At 38.8% G+C, this 24,963-nt stretch overlaps 1 pseudogene across 1 annotated transcript; it reads right to left on the reverse strand.

Moving 5' to 3' along the window:
• Positions 1 to 4,965: 4,965 nt before the first annotated feature.
• Positions 4,966 to 10,064, reverse strand: LOC309817602 (SH3 domain-binding protein 5-like; annotated as a pseudogene). Its single transcript has 3 exons — positions 9,996 to 10,064; positions 7,828 to 7,890; positions 4,966 to 6,197 (listed from the first exon to the last, which is right to left on the reverse strand). The product of its transcript is annotated as an SH3 domain-binding protein 5-like (transcript).
• Between the last annotated feature and the right edge of the window lie 14,899 nt (positions 10,065 to 24,963).

Consider the following 24,963-nt stretch of genomic DNA (forward strand, 5'->3'; position numbering starts at 1 on the left):
CAATAATTTATTTTATTATTTTTAATATTTAACTGGCAATCATATTTCTATTTCACTCTCTCAAAGTAATTCCTATCACAATACTTCTTTTCAAATACCCAACTTCACTGAAATAAGATTCTTGTTTATATTTTGCTAAATTTTAAATATTTTAACTATCTAACTTTAAATAATGTTCAGTCACATTGAACAACACAGATTTTATAAAGAATTTTATGAAGTGGATGCCTCACAAATATATTCCAACTATGGTGAGGCTTAATTTTATCAATATATTTTTAGTCCTGCAATATGAATACAATTAGTTTTTCTCTCTCTCAGTCACACATATATTTCACATAGAGGATATTCCAAAGTCATCTTACAATATGAACCATAGAAATTTAATTTGATGGAAGAATCAGATTGTACTCAAAAGAGAAACAATAAATGACCCAAAGAAGGGGGAAAAAAGCTTTCATTTTTTAATAATGTCATTTATCAACTCATTAATTATATTAATAACTTAAATTTGTAAGAGACTTTACAATTTTAAATGGTTTCATGTTCATTTTCCAATTTTAATTAAAAGAAGAACAGTTGTAAAAATGTAGTTAATAATGTGACATTATGGGTCTTAATGTGGAGATAATATCCATTATTTTCAGGATTCTTTAATTTTTTTAATTATTAGAGTGGCACTTGCTGAGTACCTACTATGTGTTTGTGTTTATTTTAAATGCACTGGTAAACAGTAATGGATTTATACAAAGTCCCCTCCTTAATTATCTTATAATTCTATTTTCCCACTGGGGAAATACAAATGGTTGAATAAACATATCATTTAGTGTTAGCAAGGACAATAGTGTGAATATCTAGAGACATACTTTTTATTAAGTTTGGGATATTGAGTCTAGAAAAGGTCTAGATTTATATTATAGCTTTTCATTTCTAAGCAATGCCTTGAAAAAATAATCCTCCACAATTTTAAGGGAACTGCTTTAATTTTAGTGTATAATATTGTCAAGAGAGAGTTTTACTATATTACATTATATACGACAATGTATTTTATTTCTAAACTAATAACATTCTAAACTAATAACACTAAACATTATGCTTAGTGGAAATATTAGCTTTCATATTGCAGACAGAACTTGTTCTGTTCAGGAACTGATTAACCAGGTATGGTTTTCTTATGAACTTTTATTGCCTTAATTCTAGCCATATTCCTAATTCTTATTAATGCTACTACCAGATGGATGAAAAAGAGAAAAGTTTTAAGAAGTCGGTTGTATTGCATGCCTTTCCAATTTTTTCTGATATTTTTACTCTAAACAATGCATATTCCAGCGAGGAGTGAAAGGATTTGTGAGAATATGGGTCCTCATCTGCTGCCACCTGTGAAAATCTGCATTAATCTTTAAATTCTTTCCCTGTTTCCCGAAAAACATTGACAAAGTTAATCATACACAAAGTTAATTAGAATTTAGTTCTGCTAAAATATCTCATCATCTTCAGCAATTCTCTGTACCGCCGGAAGATGCAGTTTAGACAGAATGACTGCACTGATGCTTATCGAAGTAATTGAAAAATGGGAGGGGGTTATTTTAAATTTAATCATTTTTAAGCTCCAACTGTGGAGTATGCTATGAATTGAATTGTGTAACACAACAAGATATGCTGAAGCTGTAACCTCCAGTACCTATGAATGTGACCTTATTTGGAAATAGGGTCTTTGCAGATATAATCAAGTAAATATTCAATCATTAGGGTGGGCCCTATCAATATGACTGGTGTCTTTATAAGAAGAAGAGGGGAGACACAGACATAGACATACAGGGAGAATGCTATATGAAGATAGAGACAGTAATGGGAGTGATAGAGCTGAAAGACAAGGGTTTTCAGGACCCGTGGATTGCTGGCCACGAGCAGAAGGCAAGGAATGATTCTACCCAGAGTACCAGAGGGAGCATGGCCCTGTTGACAGCTTAATTTCAGGCTTACAGCTTCCAGAAGGGTAAGAGGATAAATTTCTGTTGCTTTAAGCCATCTGGTTTGTATACTTTGTTAAAATAGCCACACAAAACTAATATAGAGCGTAAGCACATTATTTTCTTCAAGAGAATAAAGAGCATGCAGGCATGTAACTCCAAGTTTACAGGGTTGGATGGGGCCAAGAGGTAGGTGCTTAATAGTGGTCAGTAACTCTGTGCTTCTAAGACATAGTCTGGTTCAAGTAAAGGAATGATTGTTGTTTTCTAATTAGCTGCAAGGAGGTGGATGCTCCTTTTTTTCCTGACTCACTTTTTTTTAAGTAAAGTTTTCACTTTAAGATAATTGTAGATTCACAGCAATCAAAACTTTTGGATACTACTGTATTTCCCTGGATTTCATAAAGTAAGAGATCAAAGAGTTAAGCAAAAAGATAAATCTGATCTCATTATGTGAGACTCTTAAATTTAAAATAATGATTAAAGAGGAGTGAATGTTATCACAAATGGAGTTATGACTGATTATGAATAATAATATGAAGGAAGAAAAAAGCACCCAAAGCAGTCACTGAAACTGTAAATGAAGCTTTCTCTTGAACCTAGATTTGTAAAGTGCCGTGATTGTATCGAAGAAGACTTTGAGAAGAGTTTTTAGGCAGGTGATGGCCAAAATGAACTGAATTTGGGGAAAAGGATATAATATTGATGGGTGACAAGAAGATCTTATTGTTAAAGCTCTCTTCTGCTCTTTCAACACTAATCATCATTGAAGAGGATTTTAAAATGTCACTAAAAGTAATTGAAAGAAATGTGTGTATAAGGTGAGAAAGGATTTACCTGCTCTGAACAAATCTGTCAGTGAAATCACCAAACTTCACTTTTTATCAGGAATCATGGGGAAATATATAGATGTTGCCAACTTTTAGAGTATAATTGATTAAAGCAGTGATATTTAGCCTAGAACATAAAAAGAAGGCATAACAGTTTTTAAAAACCTTGGAATTTGGGATGATATCAGAAAATGGCAGAGTAGGAAGCTCCAGGCTCTTGTTCTCCCACAGAAATAATTATTTTTAAAAAAACTAAGTACTGGCTAAAATAACTTCATAGGAGTCCTAAAAAATAAATGATGATCAGATATATGATACATGATTTCATATGATATCAGATAAATGATTTACAAATGTTGTCTTTTCACTATTATAATGTCATTTGATGCACAAAAGCTTTTAATTTTAATGAAGTCTAGTTTATTTCTTTTACTGATTGCATGTGCTTTAAGCGTCTTTGTCACCTATAGCAACAATAAATTTTAAAGTGCAATTTCTAGTCACATTATCACCAATCTTCACGCTAGAGGCTTATTTACCTAAGTTCCTATTACTTAATACATCATACCCAGCCTTCAACAAAAAATTACAAAGCATATTGAGAGGCAAGTAAAAAACATGGTCTGAAGAGGCAAAGCAACATCAGAAGTAGATTCAGATATGGCAGAGACATTGAAATTATCATACTGAGAATTTTAAATACTTATGATTAAAATGTTAATGGCTGTAATGGAAAAAATAGAAAGCATGCAAGAACAGATGGATAATGTAAGCAGAGACATATAAAATCTAAGAGAGAATCCATAGGAAATGCCATAAATCAAAAACACTGTAACAGAAATGAATAATGCCTTTGTTGAGCTCATCAGGAGACTGGAAATAGCTGAGGAAATAATCAGTGTGCTTTAAGATATGTCAATAGAAATTTCCTAAACTGAAATACAAATAAAAAAATAATTGAGAAACAGAACATCCAAGACATATGGAACAACTTTAAAAGATATGACATGCATAATTAGAATGCCAAAATGAGAAGAGAGAATATAGCAGAGGAAGTATTTGACATAATTGTAACTAAAATTAATGATAGACACCAAACTGAAGACCAAGAAGTCTCAGAGAACACCAAGAAGAATAAATACCAAAAGTACCAGACATAGATATATCTTATTCAAAACTCAGAAAAGCAAATACAAAGAGAACAACTTGAAAGAGGTTGGCTGGGGTGAGGGTGAGGAGGAGACATGATATTTCTATAGAGACAAGAATTACAGAAGCCTTCTCGTTAGAGACCAAGAAAGCAAGAAGAGAGAGTACAATAAAATATTTAAAGTGTTGAAAGAAATAAACTACTAAACAAGAATTCAATATCCTAGTTCTGTGGAAAATGCCAATGGTAATTTGATAGGCATTGCATTGAATCTGTAGATTGCCTTGGGTAGTATACTCATTTTAACAATATTGATTCTTCCAATCCAAGAACGAGTTATATCTTGCTATCTGTTTGTGTCATCTTCTATTTCTTTCATCAGTGTCTCATAGCTCTCAATGTCACTGAAACTTCATTAGTGCAGTTTAGAGGAAATGCTTAAGATTTGGCATACAGTAAGTCCCCTACATATGATCCTTCAAGTTGCGAACTTTCAAAGATGAGAATGTGCGTTCGCATGTCCAGTCACCTAAGTTAGTTCACGTGTCTGGCATACATTGTCATGTGCATGCATCCTCTACAAGTGGTTGTGGTTTTGTGTACTTTACTGTATAGAGTACAGTAGTACAGTATCTTTATTTCAAGCCCAGGATGTCTGGAAGCAAGCGTAAAAGCAGCAGTGATATAGCTGGTACTGTACTGTACTTTTCAAGATACTGTAGTGTAAAGATTAAAAATGTTCTCTTTATTTTTTGTGTTTGTTTTTTATGTATTATTTGTGTGAAAAGTCTAAATCTATTACAGTACAGTACTACATAGCCAATTGTGTTAGTTGGGTACCTAGGCTAACTTTATCGGACTTATGAACAAATTGGACTTACAAACTGTGCTCTTGGAAGGGAACTGGTTGGTATGTAGGGAACTTACATACATATTAAGCGATAAGAGGCACAATGTTTTCCATACAGTTTCATGTATAAATATTGATATGCACTTGGGCCAGAGCTGTGATGGATCAGCCGATATGCACCATTTTTTTGTCAGGGATGATACCGTCTCTGCCCTTTGAGCACTGGAGGGAGAGTTGCCCCATGCACTTCATCCTCCAAGGCACTGCCCTCGCGGGGAGGGGCTGCTTTGGATCTTGCCATGGCACTGCTCGCTGACGTCCCGGTTGTTGGCTTTGTCACTCATTTTATTTCCTGCCCCTTTTGCCCTGTCATCTCACTCTACCTCACACTTGGGGAAAGAGGTCCTGCTGCATTCGCCCAGCACCGGGAACATCATCACGAACTCTGACGGACACGGGGCCGGGCAGGTCCAGGCTGCCGGACCTCACAGCCGTGGGGATCTGGTCAGTGGTCGGGTATCTCAGACTGGGTCCTGAGCTGAAGCTGGACACAGACTGGGTTTCCGAGTCATTTTCAGACACAGAGGTGCTACATTTGTCATCTTGAGAAGCCTCGGAGGCCACAGAAATGGCATCCAGCTCGGGCTTGCGCCCCGACAGGTTCTCTGTGGTCACGCTGCCACCTTTGGCCCTGATGCCGCGGCTGTGAGGCCCTAGTCGCACTGGCGTGCTGCTTCTCGTGCATCGTGTCCGAGATCGTCTCCAGGTTCCTCAGGGCCATCTTGTATTCGCCCTTCACCATGACAGCTTGGCCTACAGGTCGTCCACTATCTTCCTGAGTTTGTCCTCCAGCTGCCACATGCGGTCCATGGCCGTGTTGTACCTGGTCGCAGGCTCCTTGTGCAGTCTTGGTCAGCTCCGCCTCCATGACCCTCTGCGTGGCTGATTCAGCATCTCCTGTGAGGCCGAGTCGAACTGCCGCTTGCCATCCTCCAGCAGGCACTGCTCGGCCACGGGGATAGTCTCCGTGGCGGCTCAGGAGGTCCTGCGTGGTTCTCAGAGCTTCCAGCTGAGCCAGCCTCGCCGCCCTCCGCACCTCCCAGTAGGGCTTCGGATCTTCCACGGCTTTGCGAGTTTTCTTCACCAGCTTGTCCGGTTTCACCGTCGCTTCTACCAGAACAGAGCAGAACTTGTGACAGATGTCCTCAAGTTCAGTTTCGCGTCTGTTGATATCATCTGTGGATTGATTGAATGTCGTTAGTTCTCCCTGGATCCGGGGGTCCACCTTCCTCCTCCTCCTGCCCCAGCTCCATCCCTTCCTTCTCTTCCTCAGAGTACGAGTCCCCCTTTGGAGGGACCGCGGGGAGTGGTGGCCGCGGGCTCCGCCCCACCCGACGCTATCAGGAGGCACTGCTGGCTTGTGTAGTTTTAAAGAACAGCAAGAACCACAGGGCCAAAAAAAAGTAAGCAAAACAAGAGAGTCAGGAAAGGAAGATGGACAGACATATAAGAACGAGATTACATAGAACTTCACAAGCCATAAAATATTTGGATTATATTCTAAATCTGAAGGGAAACCATGAATCAAGATACTCTAATTTATATATTTTTTCTTTTGCTAATACATTACTGAGGGTAAATTTATGTAGAGTGAAATACACAGATCTTAAGTGTACAGATCAATTAATATTTACAAATATATATGCCTTGCTCTCAGACCAAATAAAGAACATTTCCATTACACCCAAAAAGGTCCCTCACAAATATTTCCAGTCAGTACCTTTGCCCTGCTACCCTCTACCACCATGCAGACAAATAACTATTCTAATCTCTATCACCAAAGATTGATTTTTAATGTCAACATGATACATTGACAAGCTGTAAGATATACATGATGTTTATGTCCCTACACATGCTGAATGAACTAATAAGATGCAGATGGGGTGGGAGACAAAATTATCAATATCAGGGAGAAAGCACTGCCCAAGAGATATATGAAATTCTTCCATAGCCTGATTAGAAGATGGCAAGAGTCTTGAAGTATATGAATACCTTCTTTATCTAATTTGCTCATATTAGTAATTTCTTTTCTTTACCTCACTACATTACAATCTGACTTCTTGTTTCCTGATAAATTAGTTTCAAATTTATAACAGATTGGAAATTGGACTTATTTGATATTTGGAGTTTTTCAGAAGAAAGCCACTTTATTTTACTCTGTGTAGAAATCAATGTTAGAAATAGCAATATTAGAAATATTCTATTAAATCAGATAGGATTTTGTAAATGGCAAGGCCCATCTTCGAGCTCTGAAAATTATTATTTCACAGAAATGATAGAAGCAACAAAAATCACTAATTCTTTTCTACTTAAAGATTAACCTTACTAAAATAATGTAACTATCAGGGAAAGCATGATTCATTTGATTTAATCTCAGGTATATTAAGGGGAATTTAGAGGTTGCTAAATTGTTGCTCTAAAAGCAACAATGCTTTTAGAGCTTATTGTTGCAATTTAGTATCCCAAAGGATCTCAGAATAACCAAAGTTAATTTTCAGGAACAGCTTCTAGAGGAATTTTTTCTTGCATGATATCTTTTTTAAACTTGATTTCAGCTCACTGGGAAAAAGTAAGTGGTTCTTAATAATGGGTGGTAATTATTAGTGAAGTTATTTAGAAATGGCTTGAAATATACAGAGAAAACATGAGCATATCAAATAAATATAGCTTTTACTTAACATCTCTATGGATGGATCCTTAGTTCTGGTTCAGTGACTTTGTGACAATAACATTTTATCCTTAATCAAAAAGAAAATTTATCTCAAAATTTCCATTTTAGGTCAGAATGAAAAGGAAAAAGCATGTAGATGGCTACTTGTATAGAACACAGTGTTGCCAGTGTCATCTTCCTTTTCCACTTGGAAGCAACAACTCATGCATGGTAATTACAGACATATCTTATTGAACAAGCCTAACAGATGAACATATTAGCTGAAGGAGTGTGAATCAAGGTCACTTTTGAATCACCTCATACAATAATCTCTTAATTTTCCGGTATTCCTTTAATATGGACTTGCTAGCAAACAACATCTACGAAACATTAAGAAATTTGAAGTGAACGCTGGACAATTTCAGATAATATATTTTATAATGCTTTATTTGTATTTTAGTGTGAAACATTTTATTACTTATAATTTATGAAAAAAATTCTAAAAAGAGTACTATTTACCCAACACACAGCATACAATATACCAAATTATGAGTACCTTTGAATCCCTTTGTGTACCCTTTGATCATACTCCTCTCTCTCCTTTCCTCTCAGAGGTAATGGCTGTTCTAAATATTACTCATAATTTCTTTGATTTTTATTTTAATTTTGCCATGTGAATATGTATCCCAAAACATTATACTCTTTTTCATGTATGTAAATTGTAGAAATAGGATCAGACTATATGTATTCTTCTGTAACTCACTTTGTTCATTCAACTTTATGAGATTCACCCACATTGAGACATACATCTGTAGGTCTTTCAATTTCACCGCTATGTTGTTTTCCATTGTATGAATACATTTGAATTTATTTATCAGTGTTGATGTAAATTTGGATGTCTCCAGTGTTTTGTTTCTAACATCACTGCCATGCACGTTCTTCTGCATGCCACATTGTCTTTATATGTGAGGGCGTCTCTAACGTCTATATCTACAAGTGGAATTGTTACATAAAAAGATATGTGCATCATCAACTTTACTAGATAATGTTAAATATCATTTTTCCAAAATGGTTCTAATAATTTATACTCCAACAAGCACTGCATTAGAGTTGTAGAAATTCTACATCCTCACAACTCAATAGCAATGTCAGATTTTTCATATTTGCCTAACTGGTGGGTGTGAAATGGTATGATTTCAATATACACTTTCCAGGTTATTTAATAAGTGTATGCATCTATTCATAGAACTTTATTGTCCATTTCTTTTCCCTATTCCAGAAATGCCTGTTCAAGTCTTTTGACCTTTTATCTCTATTAGATTGTTTATATTTATTTTATAGATTTGTAGAAATATTGATACTTTATCTGTCATGGATAATGAATCCTTTTTAGATACATATACTGCATCATCTTCTCCCATTAGGTGGACTGTATTTACCTTTCATTGCAATTGTATAACCACTTGGTAATTGTGAACTCTCTACCTATACTTCAGTCCATTATGTAATTACCAATGTAATTACTAAGTTTTTTTGTGTGTGTCTCTGTACTCCCTTTTTTTTTCTCCATTAGACTGCCAGAGGTTTCTAAATGTTATTGCTATATTTAAAAATTTGGCTTTGTTGATCTCTTTATTTTCTTATATCATTAACTTCTGTTCTTATTTTTGTTAACTGCTTTTGTTTAATTCAGATATATTGATCTTTTTCTAACTTTATTTTTAAACGTTTAGTTTTATTTATTTGGAAAATTGTTCTTGATAAACATGGTTAGAAGTTTGCTGATTTTGTTTTTCAACTCGGGTTCTAGTAGATTGGTGAGGTCTGTTTCATTATTTGTTCTTGTAACTGGAAGTAGATCCTCTGTCTTTTCATTTTAGGAGAAACAGTTATCTACTGTGGTCTTGAAGGGGTGTTTTTATGTGGGCGCATCCCTGTGTAGACTGTGAGTGTACAGTGTTTTTGGTACAAGGGCTGGTTTTGGTATGGCTGCCAGCCACACCTTTCCTCAGGGTGTGCTGGCCGTTATCCCCTTGATAGGGCTGTGATTGGTGTTGTGGTGTCTAGAGTTGGGTGGGGCTTCCTCTTTGCTCTGTGGCTATCCTTGCCTTGTCAGGGGTAGGGCCTGTTCCCCAGTTGTTGGAGCAGAAGCCCTGAGGGTCAGGTTCAGTCAGGCTCCATTGCCCTTGGGTGCTTGCCCTGCCCCAAAATAGGTGATTTCTGAAGAAAGTGAGGCCTGTGTGGTCGCAGAGGACCTATGCAGCACCTGTGAAGGCATCTGCAGTTCCATTCAATAGCAGCCCAAGGTTGCATCCCTTTCTCTGCTGTGTTTGTCCCAGATCTAGTACGCAGCTATGATGTGAAGTAAGCTGGGGCTTGGGGTTGGGGTGTCTTGGCTGTAGGAATTGAGGTGGCTGTGCTGCTTGCTGCCTCTGTGGCAGTCTTCTCCCAGGACCTGTCTGCCCCAGATCTAGCGCTCAGCTACAGTGTGGAGTGGGCAGAGCTGGGGTGAACTGAACTGCTGCATATTCCTGAGCACGCTGACAATGGCCATCGCTGCTCCACAGGCACCACGCCCCAGGCACTTCAGGCTGTCTTTCCATAGCGAGATTGAATCCTCTCCTAGGGCCTGTCTGCCTGAAATTCAGCCCTTAGCATCTGTAGCCTCTTGTGGCACCACCCCATGCATGCACTGACAATGGCTTCCACAGCTCCACCCAGATCACACCTCAGATGCCCTGTTCTTTTTCTGCATAGCTAGATGGAGACTTTGCCCAGATCTTCTGCTGGACTGTGTTGTGCAGTGAGCAGGACTGGGGTGTTTGCCTCTTTGGTTGGAAGGTGTGGTGAAGTAGCAGTCGCCAGTGCATGGCTCTCTCCACTCTGGTTGTTGGCAAGCCAGCACGTGCACACTCCTCACAAATAGTGTAGGCTTCTCCAGCCTTGCTGTCTGTCTCAGCAGATTTCCCAGCAGGCAAGAGGGCTTGTTTGCTCTGCACAGGGCACCAGGACTGGAATGCCCACATTGTGTCTCAAACCGCTCTATCCCCAGGGCGAAGGTCCACCCATGCAGACCTCTTCCTTACAGATCCAACCCAGGGTTACAGATCCCAACCCAATACCTTTTTTTTTTTCTATTCTACCCGTTTACATGGAGACCTTTCTTGCAGCTTTGTTTGTACAATATGAGAATTCTTCTGCCAGGTTCCAGATGTCTGTGAGAATTGCTCTACACGTAGATATATTTCTGATGTGTTTGTGGGAGGAGATGAGCTCCACGTCCTTCTGCTCCGCCATCTTGATTCCTGCCAAAAACAACTTCTTAAAATGAACTCACTGGGTTTCCAATTACTGTTCAGTCTAAATATTCTTTACTTTTGTGCCAGAGCATCGATGCATTTTATCCAGCATTTTAGCTTGTTTTCAGCAGAAAGCCTGGTCTAGGTACTTAGTTTCCCATGTCACTTTCCAACTCTGCCACTAGACCAGTAGTTTTCAAACTTTTGATACTATCCCACAATAAGAAGTACATTTTTTTAACATCTTTATTGGGGTATAATTGCTTTACAATGGTGTGTTAGTTTCTGCTTTATAACAAAATGAATCAGTTATACATATACATAGGTTCCCATATCTCTTCCCTCTTGCGTCTCCCTCTTGCGTCTCCCTCTCTCCCACCCTCCCTATCCCACCCCTTTAGGTGGTCACAAGGCACCAAGCTGATCTTCCTGTGCTATGCGGCTGCTTCCCACTAGCTATCTACCTTACGTTTGGTAGTGTATATATGTCCATGCCTCTCTCTCACTTTGTCACAGCTTACCCTTCCCCTCCCCATATCCTCAAGTCCATGCTCTAGTAGGTCTGTGTCTTTATTCCCATCTTACCCCTAGGTTCTTCATGAACTTTTTTTTCTCCCTTAGATTCCATATATATGTGTTAGCATACGGTATTTGTCTTTCTCTTTCTGACTTACTTCACTCTGTATGAGAGACTCTAGGTCTATCCACCTCATTACAAATAGCTCAATTTCGTTTCTTTTTATGGCTGAGTAATATTCCATTGTATATATGTGCCACATCTTCTTTATCCATTCATCCGATGACGGGCACTTAGGTTGTTTCCATCTCCGGGCTATTGTAAATAGAGCTGCAATGAACATTTTGGTACATGACTCTTTTTGAATTTTGGTTTTCTCAGGGTATATGCCCAGTAGTGGGATTGCTGGGTCATATGGTAGTTCTATTTGTAGTTTTTTAAGGAACCTCCATACTGTTCTCCATAGTGGCTGAACCAATTCACATTCCCACCAGCAGTGCAAGAGTGTTCCCTTTTCTCCACACCCTCTCCAGCATTTATTGTTTCTAGATTTTTTGATGATGGCCATTCTGACTGGTGTGAGATGATATCTCATTGTAGTTTTGATTTGCATTTCTCTAATGATTAGTGATGTTGAGCATTCTTTCATGTGTTTGTTGGCAGTCTGTATATCTTCTTTGGAGAAATGTCTATTTAGGTCTTCTGCCCATTTTTGGATTGGGTTGTTTGTTTTCTTGTTATTGAGCAGCATGAGCTGCTTGTAAATTTTGGAGATTAATCCTTTGTCGGTTGCTTCATTTGCAAATATTTTCTCCCATTCTGAGGGTTGTCTTTTGGTCTTGTTTACGGTTTCCTTTTCTGTGCAAAAGCTTTGAAGTTTCATTAGGTCCCATTTGTTTATTTTTGTTTTTATTTCCATTACTCTAGGAGGTGGGTCAGAAAGGATCTTGCTTTGATTTATGTCACAGAGTGTTCTGCCTATGTTTTCCTCTAAGAGTTTGATAGTTTCTGGCCTTACATTTAGGTCTTTAATCCATTTTGAGCTTATTTTTGTGTATGGTGTTAGGGAGTGATCTAATCTCATACTTTTACATGTACCTGTCCAGTTTTCCCAGCACCACTTATTGAAGAGGGTGTCCTTTCTCCATTGTACATTACTGCCACCTTTATCAAAGATAAGGTGTCCATATGTGCATGGGTTTATCTCTGGGCTTTCTATCCTGTTCCATTGATCTATCTTTCTGTTTCTGTGCCAGTACCATACTGTCTTGATGACTGTAGCTTTGTAGTATAGTCTGAAGTCAGGGAGCCTGATTCCTCCAGTTCCTTCTTTCGTTCTCAAGATTGCTTTGGCTATTCGGGGTCTTTTGTGTTTCCATACAAATTGTGAAAGTTTTTGTTCTAGTTCTGTGAAAAATGCCAGTGGTAGTTTGATAGGGATTGCATTGAATCTATAGATTGCTTTGGGTAGTAGAGTCATTTTCACAATGTTGATTCTTCCAATCCAAGAACACGGTATATCTCTCCATCTATTTGTATCATCTTTAATTTCTTTCATCAGTGTTTTAGTTTTCTGCATACAGGTCTTTTGTCTCCTTAGGTAGGTTTATTCCTAGATATTTTTTTCTTTTTGTTGCAGTGGTTAATGGGAGAGTTTTCTTGATTTCACTTTCAGATTTTTCATCATTAGTGTATAGGACTGTCAGAGATTTCTGTGCATTAATTTTGTATCCTGCTACTTTACCAAATTCATTGATTAGCTCTAGTAGTTTTCTGGTAGCATCTTTAGGATTCTCTATGATTAGTATCATGTCATCTGCAAACAGTGACAGCATTACTTCTTCTTTTCCAATTTGGATTCCTTTTATTTCCTTTTCTTCTCCGATAGCTGTGGCTAAAACTTCCAAAACTATGTTGAATATGAGAGATGAGAGTGGGCAACCTTGTCTTGTTCCTGCTCTTAGTGGAAATGCTTTCAGTTTTTCACCACTGAGGATGATGTTGGCTCTGGGTTTGTCATACATGGCCTTTATTATGTTGAGGAAAGTTCCCTCTATGCCTACATTCTGGAGGGTTTTTAATCATAAATGGGTGTTGATTTTTGTTGAAAGCTTTCTCTGCATCTATTGAGATGACCATATTGTTTTTCTCCTTCAATTTCTTAATACGGTGTATCATATTGATGATTTGCATTTATTGAAGAATACATGCATTCCTGCAGAAAACTGCACTTGATCATGGTGTATGATCCTTTTAATGTGCTGTTGGATTCTGTTTGCTAGTATTTGGTTGAGGATTTTTGCATCTATGTGCATCAGTGATATTGGCCTGTAGTTTTCTTTCTTTGTGATATCCTTGTCTGGTTTTGGTATCAGGGTGATGGTGGCCTCGTAGAATGAGTTTTGGAATGTTCCTCCCTCTGCTGTATTTTGGAAGAGTTTCAGAAGGATAGATGTTAGCTCTTCTCTAAATGTTTGATAGAATTCGCCTGTGAAGCCATCTGGTCCTGGACTTTTGTTTGTTGGAAGATTTTTAATCACAGTTTCAATTTCAGGGCTTGTGATTCATCTGTTCATATTTTCTATTTCTTTCTGATTCAGTCTTGGCAGGTTGTGCATTTCTAAGAATTTGTCCATATCATCCAGGTTGTCCATTTTATTGGCATAGAGTTGCTTGTAGTAATCTCTCATGATCTTTTGTATTTCTGCAGTGTCAGTTGTTACTTCTCCTTTTTCATTTCTAATTCTATTGATTTGAGTCTTCTCCCTTTTTCTCTTGATGAGTCTGGCTAATGGTTTATCAATTTTGTTTATCTTCTCAAAGAACCAGCTTTTAGTTTTATTGATCTTTGCTATCATTTCCTTCATTTCTTTTTTCATTTATTTCTCATCTGATCTTTATGATTTCTTTCCTTTTGCTAACTTTGGGGTTTTTTGCTCTTTTTTCTCTAATTGCTTTAGGTGCAAGGTTAGCTTGTTTGTTCAACATGTTTCCTGTTTCTTAAGGTAGGATTGTATTGCTATAAACTTCCCTCTTAGAACTGCTTTTGCTGCCTCCCATAGGTTTTGGGTCATCGTGTCTCCATTGTCATTTGTTTCTAGGTATTTTTTGATTTCCTCTTTGATTTCTTCAGTGATCCCTTCATTATTAAGTAGTGTATTTTTTAGCCTCCATGTGTTTGTATTTTTTACAGATCTTTTCCTGTAATTGATATCTAGTCTCATAGTGTTGTGGTCAGAAAAGATACTTGACACGATTTCAATTTTCTTAAATTTACCAAGGCTTGATTTGTGACCCAAGATATGATCTATCCTGGAGAATGTTCCATGAGCCCTTGAGAAAAATGTGTATTCTGTTGTTTTTGGATGGAATGTCCTATAAATATCAATCAAGTCCATCTTTTTAATGTATCATTTAAAGCTTGTGTTTCCTTATTTATTTTCATTTTGGATGATCTGTCCATTGGTGAAAGTGGGGTGTTAAAGTCCCCTACTATGAATGTGTTACTGTTGATTTCCCCTTTTATGGCTGTTAGTAGTTGCCTTATGTATTAAGGTGCTCCTATGTTGGGTGCATAAATATTTACAATTGTTATATCTTCTTCTTGGATCGATCCCTTGATCATTATGTAGTGTCCTTCTTTGTCTCTTCTAATAGTCTTTATTTTGAAGTCTGTTTTGTCTGATATGAGAATTGCTACTCCAGCTTTCTTTTGGTTTCCATTTGCATGGAATATCTTTTTCCATCCCCTCACTTTCAGTCTGTATGTGTCTGTAGGTCTGAAGTGGGTCTCTTGTAGACAGCATATGTAAGGGTCTTGTTTTTGTATCCATTCAGCCAGACTGTGTCTTTTGGTGGGAGCATTTAATCCATTTACATTTAAGGTAATTATCGATATGTATGTTCCTCTTACCATTTTCTTAATTGTTTGGGGTTTGTTTTTATAGGTCTTTTTCTTCTCTTGTGTTTCTTGCCTAGAGAAGATCCTTTAGCATTTGTTTTAAAGCTGGTTTGGTGGTGCTGAACTCTCTCAGCTTTTGCTTTTCTGTAAATGTTTTAATTTCTCCATCAAATCTGAATGAGATCCTTGCTGGTTAGAGTAATCTTGGTTGCAGGTTTTTCTCCTTCATCACTTTAAATATGTCCTGCCAGTCCCTTCTGGCTTGCAGAGTTTCTGCTGAAAGATCAGCTGTTAACCTTATGGGGATTCCCTTGTGTGTTATTTGTTGTTTTTCCCTTGGTGCTTTTAATATGTTTTCTTTGTATTTAATTTTTGACCGTTTGATTAATATGTGTCTTGGCATATTTCTCCTTGGATTTATCCTGTATGGGACTCTCTGTGCTTCCTGGACTTGATTAACTGTTTCCTTTCCCATATTAGGGAAGTTTTCAACTATAATATCTTCAAATATTTTCTCAGTCTCTTTCTTTTTCTCTTCTTCTTCTGGAACCCCTATAATTCGAATGTTGGTGCACTTAATGTTGTCCCAGAGGTCTCTGAGACTGTCCTCAGTTCTTTTCATTCTTTTTTCTTTATTCTGCTCTGCAGTAGTTATTTCCACTACTTTATCTTCCAGGTCACTTATCCGTTCTTCTTTCTCAGTTATTATGATATTGATCCCTTTAGAGTATTTTTAATTTCATTTATTGTGTTTTTCATCATTGTTTGTTTCATCTTTAGTTCTTCTAGGTCCTTGTTAAATGTTTCTTGCATTTTCTCTATTCTGTTTCCAGGATTCTGGATCATCTTTACTATCACTATTCTGAATTCTTTTTCAGGTAGACTGCCTATTTCGTCTTCATTTGCTAGGTCTCGTGAGTTTTTATCTTGCTCCTTCATCTGCTATGTGTTTTTCTGTCTTCTCATTTTGCTTATCTTACTGTGTTTGGGGTCTCCTTTTCACGGACTCCAGGTTTGTAGTTCCCGTTGCTTTTGGTGTCTGTCCCCAGTGGCTAAAGTTGGTTCAGTGTGTTGTGTAGGCTTCCTGGTGGAGGGGACTAGTGCCTGTGTTCTGGTGGATGAGGCTGGATCTTTTCTTTCTGGTGGGCAGGTTCACGTCTGGTGGTGTGTTTTGTGGTGTCTGTGGACTTATTATGATTTTAGGCAGTCTCTCTGCTAATGGGTGGGGTTGTGTTCCTGTCTTGTTAGTTGTTTGGCATAGGGTGTCCAGCACTGTAGCTTGCTGGTCGTTGAGTGGAGCTGGGGCTTGGTGTTGAGTTGGAGATCTCTGGGAGATATTTGCCATTTGATATTATGTGGAGCTGGGAGGTCTCTTGTGGACCAGTGTCCTGAAGTTGGCTCTCCCACCTCAGAGGCACAGCACTGACTCCTGGCTGCAGCACCAAGAGCCTTTCATCCATACGGCTCAGAATAAAATGGAGAAAAAGTAGAAAGGAAAGAAAGAAAGAAAGAAAGAAAGAAAAGAAAGAAAGAAAGAAAGAAAAGAAAGAAAGAAAGAAAGAAAGAAAGAAAGAAAGAAAGAAAGAAAGAAAGAAAGAAGGAAAGAAAGAAAGAAAGAAAGAAAGGAAGAAAGGAAGAAAGGAAGAAAGGAAGAAAGGAAGAAAGAAAGAAAGAAAGGAAGGAAGGAAGGAAGGAAGAAAGGAAGGAAGAAAGGAAGGAAGGGAGGGAGGGAGGGAGGGAGGGAGGAAGGGGATAAAAGACATTAAAATAAAGTAAGGTAAAATAAAAAAAGGTATTAAAATAAAAAAAAAATTATAATAAAAAAAATTTTAAGTAAAATAAAAAAGAAACAGGTGGATTGAACCCTAGGACAAATGTTGAAAGCAAAGCTATACAGAGAAAATCTCACACAGAAGCATACACATACACACTAAGAAAAAGAGGAAAAGGGGAAAAAATAATCTATCTTGCTCCCAAAGTCCACCTCCTCAATTTGGGATGATTCGTTGTCCATTCAGGTATTCCACAGATGCAGGGTACATCAAGTTGATTGTGGAGATTTAATCCACTGCTCCTGAGGCTGCTGGGAAAGATTTCCCTTTCTCTTCTTTGTTCGCACAGCTCCTGGGGCTCAGCTTTGGATTTGGCCCCGCCTCTGCATGTAGGTCGCTGGAGCACGTCTCTTCTTCGCTCAGACAGGACGGGGTTAAAGGAGCTGCTGATTCGGGGGCTCTGGCTCACTCAGGCCGTGGGTAGGGAGGGGTACAGAGTGCGGGGCAAGCCTGTGGCGGCAGAGGCCAGCGTGACGTTGCACCAGCCTGAGGTGCGTGGTGCTTTCTCCGGGGGAAGTTGTCCCTGGATCCTGGGACCCTGGCAGTGGCGGGCTGCACAGGCTCCCTGGAAGGGTATTGTGGAGAGTGACCTGTGCTCGCTCACAGGCTTCTTGGTGGTGGCAGCAGCAGCCTTAGCATCTCATGCCCATCTCTGGGGTCCACGCTGTTTAGCCGCGGCTTGCGCCAGTCTCTGGAGCTCCTTTAAGCAGCACTCTTAATCTCCTCTCCTTGCGCACCAGGAAACAAAGAGGGAAGAAAAAGTCTCTTGCCTCTTTGGCAGGTCCAGACTTTTCCCTGGACTCCCTCCCGGCTAGCTGTGGTGCACTAACCCCTTCAGGCTGTGTTCACGCTGCCAGTCCTCTCTCTGCGCTCCTACTGAAGCCCCAGCCTCAGCTCGCAGCCCCCGCCTGCCCCAGCGGGTGATCAGACAAGCCTCTCGGGCTGGTGAGTGCTGGTCGGCCCAATCCTCTGTGCGGAAATCTCTTCACTTTGCCCTCCGCACCCCTGTTGCTGTGCTCTCCTCTGTGGCTCCGAAGCTCCCCACCTCCACCACCCGCAGTCTCTGCCCATGAAGGGGTTTCTAGTTTGTGGAAACCTTTCCTTCTTCATGGCTCCCTCCCACTGGTGCAGGTCCCATCCCTATTCTTTTGTCTCTGTTTATTTTTTTTTCTTTTGCCCTCCCAGGTATGTGGGGAGTTTCTTGCCTTTTAGGAGGTCTGAGGTCTTCTGCCAGCGTTCAGTAGGTGTCCTGTAGGAGTTGTTCCACGTGTAGATGTATTTCTGATGTATCTGTGGGGAGGAAGGTGATCTCCGCGTCTTACTCTTCCACCATCCTCTAACATATTTTGATTAAAGTGTTTAACCCGGGCTTCCCTGGTGTCGCAGTGGTTGAGAGTCCGCCTGCCGATGCAGGGGACACATGTTCATGTCCCGGTCCGGGAAGCTCCCACATGCCACGCAGTGGCTGGGCCCGTGAGCCATGGCTGCTGAGCCTGCGCGTCCGGAGCCTGTGCTGCGCAACGGCAGTGGCCACAACAGTGAGAGGCCCAAGTACCGCAAAAAAAAAAAAAAATGTTTAACCCAATTTGTACCCAATTTTATAATTATGATATCTTTATACAATATTTTTATGAAGTAATACCTAAATATATTTTTTAAACATCTGTATTCGAGTATAATTGCTTTACAATAGTGTGTTAGGTTCTGCTTTATAACAAAGTGAATCAGCTATACATATACATATATCCCCATATCTCCTCCCTCTTGCATCTCCCTCCCTCACACCCACCCAATCCCACCCCTCTAGGTGGTCACAAAGCACAGAGCTGATCTCCCTCTGTTATGCGGCTGCTTCCCATTAGCTATCTATTTTACAATTGGTAGTGTATACACGTCCATGCCACTCTCTCACTTCGTCCCAGATTACCCTTCCCCCTCCCCGTGTCCTCAACTCCATTCTCTACCTCTGCATCTTTATTCCAGTCCTGCCCCTAGGTTCTTCATGACCATGTTTTTTTTTTTTTTTTTTTTTAGATTTCATATATATGTGTTAGCATACAGTATTTGTTTGTTTCTTTCTGACTTACTTCACTCCGTATGACAGATTCTAGGTCCATCCACTTCACTATAAATAACTCAATTTTGTTTCTTTTTATGGCTGAGTAATATTCCATTGTATATGTGTGCCACCTCTTCTTTATCCATTCATCTGTCAGTGGACACTTAGGTTGCTTCCATGTCCTGGCTATTGTAAATAGAGCTACAATGAACATTGTGGTGCATGACCCTTTTTGAATTATGGTTTTCTCAGGGTATATGCCCAGTAGTGGGATTGCTTGGTCATATGGTAGCTCTATTTTTAGATTTTTAGGAAACCTCCATACTGTTCTCCATAGTGGCTGTATCAATTTACATTCTCACCAACAGTGCAAGAGGGTTCCCTTTTCTCCAGACCTTCTCCAGCATTTATTGTTTGCAGATTTTTTAATGATGGCCGTTCTGACAAGTGTGAGGTGATACCTCATTGTAGTTTTGATTTGCATTTCTCTAATGATTAGCGATGTTGAGCATCCTTTCATGTGTTTGTTGGCAATCTGTTTATCTTCTTTGGAGAAATGTCTATTTAGGTATTCTGTCCATTTTTGCTTTTTAAAAATAAATTTATTTATTTTTGGCCTCATTGGGTCTTTGTTGCTGCCCTCAGCCTTTCTCTAGTTGTGGTGAGTGGGGGCTACTCTTCGTTGCTGTGCACAGGCTTCTCATTGGGGTAGCTTCCCTTGTTGCAGAGTATGGGCTCTAGGTGCACTGGCTTCAGTAGCTGTGGCACGTGGGCTCAGTAGTGGCTCACGGGCTCTAGAGCACAGGCTCAGTAGTTGTGGCCCATGGGGTTAGCTGCTCCATAGCATGTTGGATCTTCCCAGACCAGTGCTTGAATCCATGTCTCCTGCATTGGCAGAAGGATTCTTCACCACTGTACCACCAGGGAAGCCCCTCTTCTGCCCATTTTTGGATCAAGTTGTTTGTTTTGTTAATATTGAACTGCATAAGCTGCTTGTAAATTTTGGAGATTAATCCTCTGTCAGTTGTTTCATTTGCAAATATTTTCTCCCATTCTGAGGGTTGGCTTTTTGTTAAGGAAACATTCCCATTTACCACTGCAACAAAAAGAATAAAATACCTAGGAATAAACCTACCTAAGGAGACAAAAGGCCTCTATGCATAAAACTATAAGACACTGATGAAAGAAATTAAAGATGATACAAACAGATGGAGAGATATACCATGTTCTTGGATCGAACGAATCAACATTGTGAAAAAGATTCTACTACCCAAAACAATCTACAGATTCAGTGCAATCCCTATCAAACTACCAATGGCATTCTTCATAGAACTAGAACAAAAAATGTCACAATTTGTATGGAAACATAAAAGACCCCGCATAGCCAAAGCAATATTAAGAAAGAAAAGTGGAGCTGGAGGAATCAGGCTCCCTGACTTCAGACTATACTACAAAGCTACAGTCATCAAGACAGTATGGTACTGGCACAGAAACAGAAATATAGATCAATGGAACAGGATAGAAAGCCCAGAGATAAACCCAAGCACTTATGGTCACCTTATCTTTGATAAAGGAGGCAAGAATATACAGTGGAGAAAAGACAGCCTCATCAGTAAGTGGTGCTGGGAAAACTGGACAGCTACATGTAAAAGAATGAAATTAGAACACTCCCTTACATCATACACAAAAATAAACTCAAAATGGATTAAAGACCTAAATGTAAAGCCAGATACTATAAAACTCTTAGAGGAAAACATAGGCAGAACACTCTATGACATAAATCACAGCAAGATTCTTTTTGACCCACCTCCTAGAGAAATGGAAATAAAAACATAAATAAAGTTCTTAATGAAGCTTAAAAGCTTTTACACAGTAAAGGAAAACATAAACAAAATGTTTGTATCATCTTTAATTTCTTTCATCAGTGTCTTAGTTTTCTGCATACAGGTCTTTTGTCTCCTTAGGTAGGGTTTTTCCTATGTATTTTTTTCTTTTGGTTGCAGTGGTAAATGGGAGTGTTTCCTTAATTTCTCTTTTAGATTTTTCATCATTAGTGTATAGGAATGCAAGAGATTTCTGTGCCTTAATTTTGTATCCTGCTACTTTACCAAATTCATTGATTAACTCTAGTAGTTTTCTGGTAGCATCTTTGGCATTCTCTATGTATAGTATCATGTCATCTACAAACAGTGACAGCTTTAATTCTTCTTTTCTGATTTGGATTCCTTTTTCTTCTCTGACTGCTGTGGCTAAAACTTCCAAAACTATGTTGAATAATAGTGGTAAAGTGGACAGCCTTGTCTCGTTCCTAATCTTAGACAAAATGGTTTCAGTTTTTCACTTCTGAGAATGGTGTTCACTGTGGGTTTGTCATATATGGCCTGCATTATGTTGAGGTAAGTTCCCTCTATGCCTATTTTCTGGAGGGTTTTTATCTTAAATGGGTGTTGAATTTTGTTGAAAGCTTTTTCTGCATCTATTGAGGTGATCATATGGTCTTTTTCCTTCAATTTCTTAATATGGTTTATCACATTGATTGATTTGCATATACTGAAGAATCCTTGCATTTCTGTGATAAACCCCACTTGATCATGGTGTATAACCTTTTAATGTGCTGTTGGATTCTGTTTGCTAGTATTTTGTTGAGGATTTTTGCATCTATGTTCATCAGTGATATTGGCCTGTAGCTTTCTTTCTTTGTGACATCTTTGTCTGGTTTTCGTATCAGGGTGATGTTGGCCTCGTGGAATGAGTTTGGGAGTGTTCCTCCCTGTGCTATATTTTGGAAGAGTTTGAGAAGGCTAGGTGTTAGTTCTTCTCTCACTGTTTGATAGAATTCACTTTTGAAGCCATCTGGTCCTGGGCTTTTGTTTGTTGAAAGATTTTTAATCACAGTTTCAATTTCAGTGCTTGTGACTGGTCTGCTTATATTTTCTATTTCTTCCTGGTTCAGTCTCAGAAGGTTGTGCATTTCTAAGAATTTGTCCATTTCTTCCAGGTTGTCCATTTTATTGGCATATAGTTGCTTCTAGTAATCTCTCATGGTCCTTTGTATTTCTGCAGTGTCAGTTTTTACTTTTCCTTTTTCATTTCTAATTCTGTTAATTTGAGTCTTCTCCCTGTTTTTCTTTATGAGTCTGGCTAATGGTTTATCAATTTTGTTTATCTTCTCAAAGAACCAGCTTTTAGTTTTATTGATCTTTGCTATCATTTCCTTCATTTCTTTTTCATTTATTTCTGAGCTGATCTTTATGATTTCTTTCCTTCTGCTAACTCTGCATGTAGGTCCCCTGAGGGCTTCTGTTCTTTGCTCAGACAGGACAGGGTTAAAGTAGCAGCTGATAGCTGTGGTTCGTGCCTGTCTCTGGAGCTCGTTTAGGCGGTATTCTGAATCCCCTCTCCTCGCGCATCTGGAAACAGTGGTCTCTTGCCTCTTAGGCAGGTCCAGAGTCTTTCCTGGACTCCCTCCTGGCTAGCTGTGGCGCACTAGCCCTCTTCAGGCTGTGTTCACATAGCCAACCCCAGTCCTCCCCCTGGGATCCGACCTCTGAAGCCCGAGCCTCAGCTCCCAGCCCCCGCCCGCCCAGGTGGGTGAGCAGAGAAGTCTCTCAGGCTCGTGAGTGTTTGTCGGCACCGGTCCTCTGTGAGGAATCTCTCCGCTTTGCCCTCCGCACCCCTGTTGCTACGCTCTCCTCCACGGCTCCGAAGCTTCCCCCTCCGCCACCCCCTGCACACCGTCTCTGCCCACGAAGGGGCTTCCTAGTGAAAAAGAAACCTTTTCTCCTTCACAGCTCCCTCCCAGAGGTGCAGGTCCCGTCCGTATTCTTTTGTCTCTGTTTTTTCTTTTTTCTTTTGCCCTACCTAGGTACGTGGGGAGTTTCTTGCCTTTTGGGAAGTCTGAGGTCTTTTGCCAGCGTTCCGTAGGTGTTCTGTAGGAGTAGTTCCACATGTAGGTGTATTTCTGATGTATTTGTGGGGAGGAAGGTGATATCCATGTCTTACTCCTCCGCCATCCTGAAGGTCTCCCCTATATTTAGTTTCGATTTCTTGTACTGGTTGTATGCATATAGAACATTTCTCAGTACAGAGTTAATATAGTTATTCTCCTCTATGTTTTCCCAGTGTTTTAAAAACATACATAAAACCTCCTTCATTCATCTGGAATATATTTCATTTTGTAATAAGCGGTCATGATATAAATATGTTTTATTCAAAAGCTAACATGACAATATTATTTATTGCTATATCATTCATTTGATTTACAACTTCACGTGCAAAATCTTTACAAAGAATTCCTGTGAACACTTTCCCTTACTTCTTCAAGTATTAAAATCTTTTGTAGCTATAGTAAAATAGCTTTATATATATATTACTTGCTTGCTCTCTCCTATTTTAGATATAATTTCAGAATTGCTCACACATACATTCATGAGAAACAAATTTTACTAAGTAGTGATATATATATATATATATATATATATATATATAAAATTTATATATGTGCCTCTGATTTCTGTTAATAATAGCTAACGCTTATATTGGATTGGCCAAAAAGTTCGTTCTGGTTTGCCCATAACATCGTACCAAAAACCCAAATGAACTTTTTGGCCATCCCAATATAATGCTTGTTATTTGATAGTCACTGTTCTAAGTCTTATACCTATATATTAATTCATTTACACCCCCCAATTATCCTATGGGTTAAGTACTATTATTATTCCTCCCTTACTGATGAAGAAACTGTTACATAGATAGGTTTAGTAACTTGCCTAAGGTCACACAGATAATAAGGAGCATATCCAGAACTTGGACCCAAGTATTTGAACTTTAGAATCTGTGTGCTTAATCAATATACTGTACATTTGTCATGTTCTAAATTATTTTAACTACTAAGGCTTTGTCTTGTTATTTCTATTTTATTCCATTGGCCTTTCAAGCAATTATTCTACTAGAACATCGCTATTTAATTAAATTTCTTTGTAATAATTATTTATATCTTTTAGTGCAAATCTCTTCCCAAATAGCACTGTTTTACAAAGATTGTTTAAACAGCTTTATTCAGTCTTTAATTATGAAAGTAACACATGTATATAATTAGCAATTTAAGCATAACAAAATTATATATAAAGAAGAAAGAAAGGATCCCCTCTTAACTTCAGCTCCCAATTTAGAGATAAGCATTGTTAGCAGTCTCTTGATTTTGTTACTCAACCTATGAGAAAGTTAGCTTTCCATTAGTGTAATAATTTTAAGTCCAAAGTGAGAAAGTGGAGTTTATATTTACAGTCTCTCCCCAGGAGTTTAAATGACATTTTGAAGATTTGAAATTTTGTTACACTTTCCTTTTTGATGATATTCAAACAGGCACCTTTCCAAAAATAGATGAGTTTTATTGAAGATTTGATGATGCAAATAGTGTAGTCAATACTATTTGTAGATCACCTCAAAAATGAGCACAAATACAATATACATTTTGTAGACTAGCAAACAATTTAACCATGGGTAATACATCTACAAACAACTGTATTTGGATATATTTTAAAGGCAGAATTAACATAATTTGCTGAAGGACAATGTGAAAGAAAGTAAAAGTCAAGAACCACACCAGGAATGGCCTGAGTAATTGGAATAATGGGGATACCATTTTCCAAGGTGTGGAAACTGCATAAGGAACTCATTGGAGGAGTAGATTTGGTGTTCATTTTATATTTAACACTGAGAAGTTGATGTCCAGAAAATCATTGGATAAATTGGTGTAAAATTAGTTAGTGGTGTGGGCTGAATGTCTATTATATAGATGAAGATTAAAGTGATGAATCTGTTTGAGATGACCAAGTGACAGAGT

This window comes from Grampus griseus, assembly GCF_964374135.1.
Source record: "Grampus griseus genome assembly, chromosome: X".
NCBI lineage: Eukaryota > Metazoa > Chordata > Mammalia > Artiodactyla > Delphinidae > Grampus > Grampus griseus.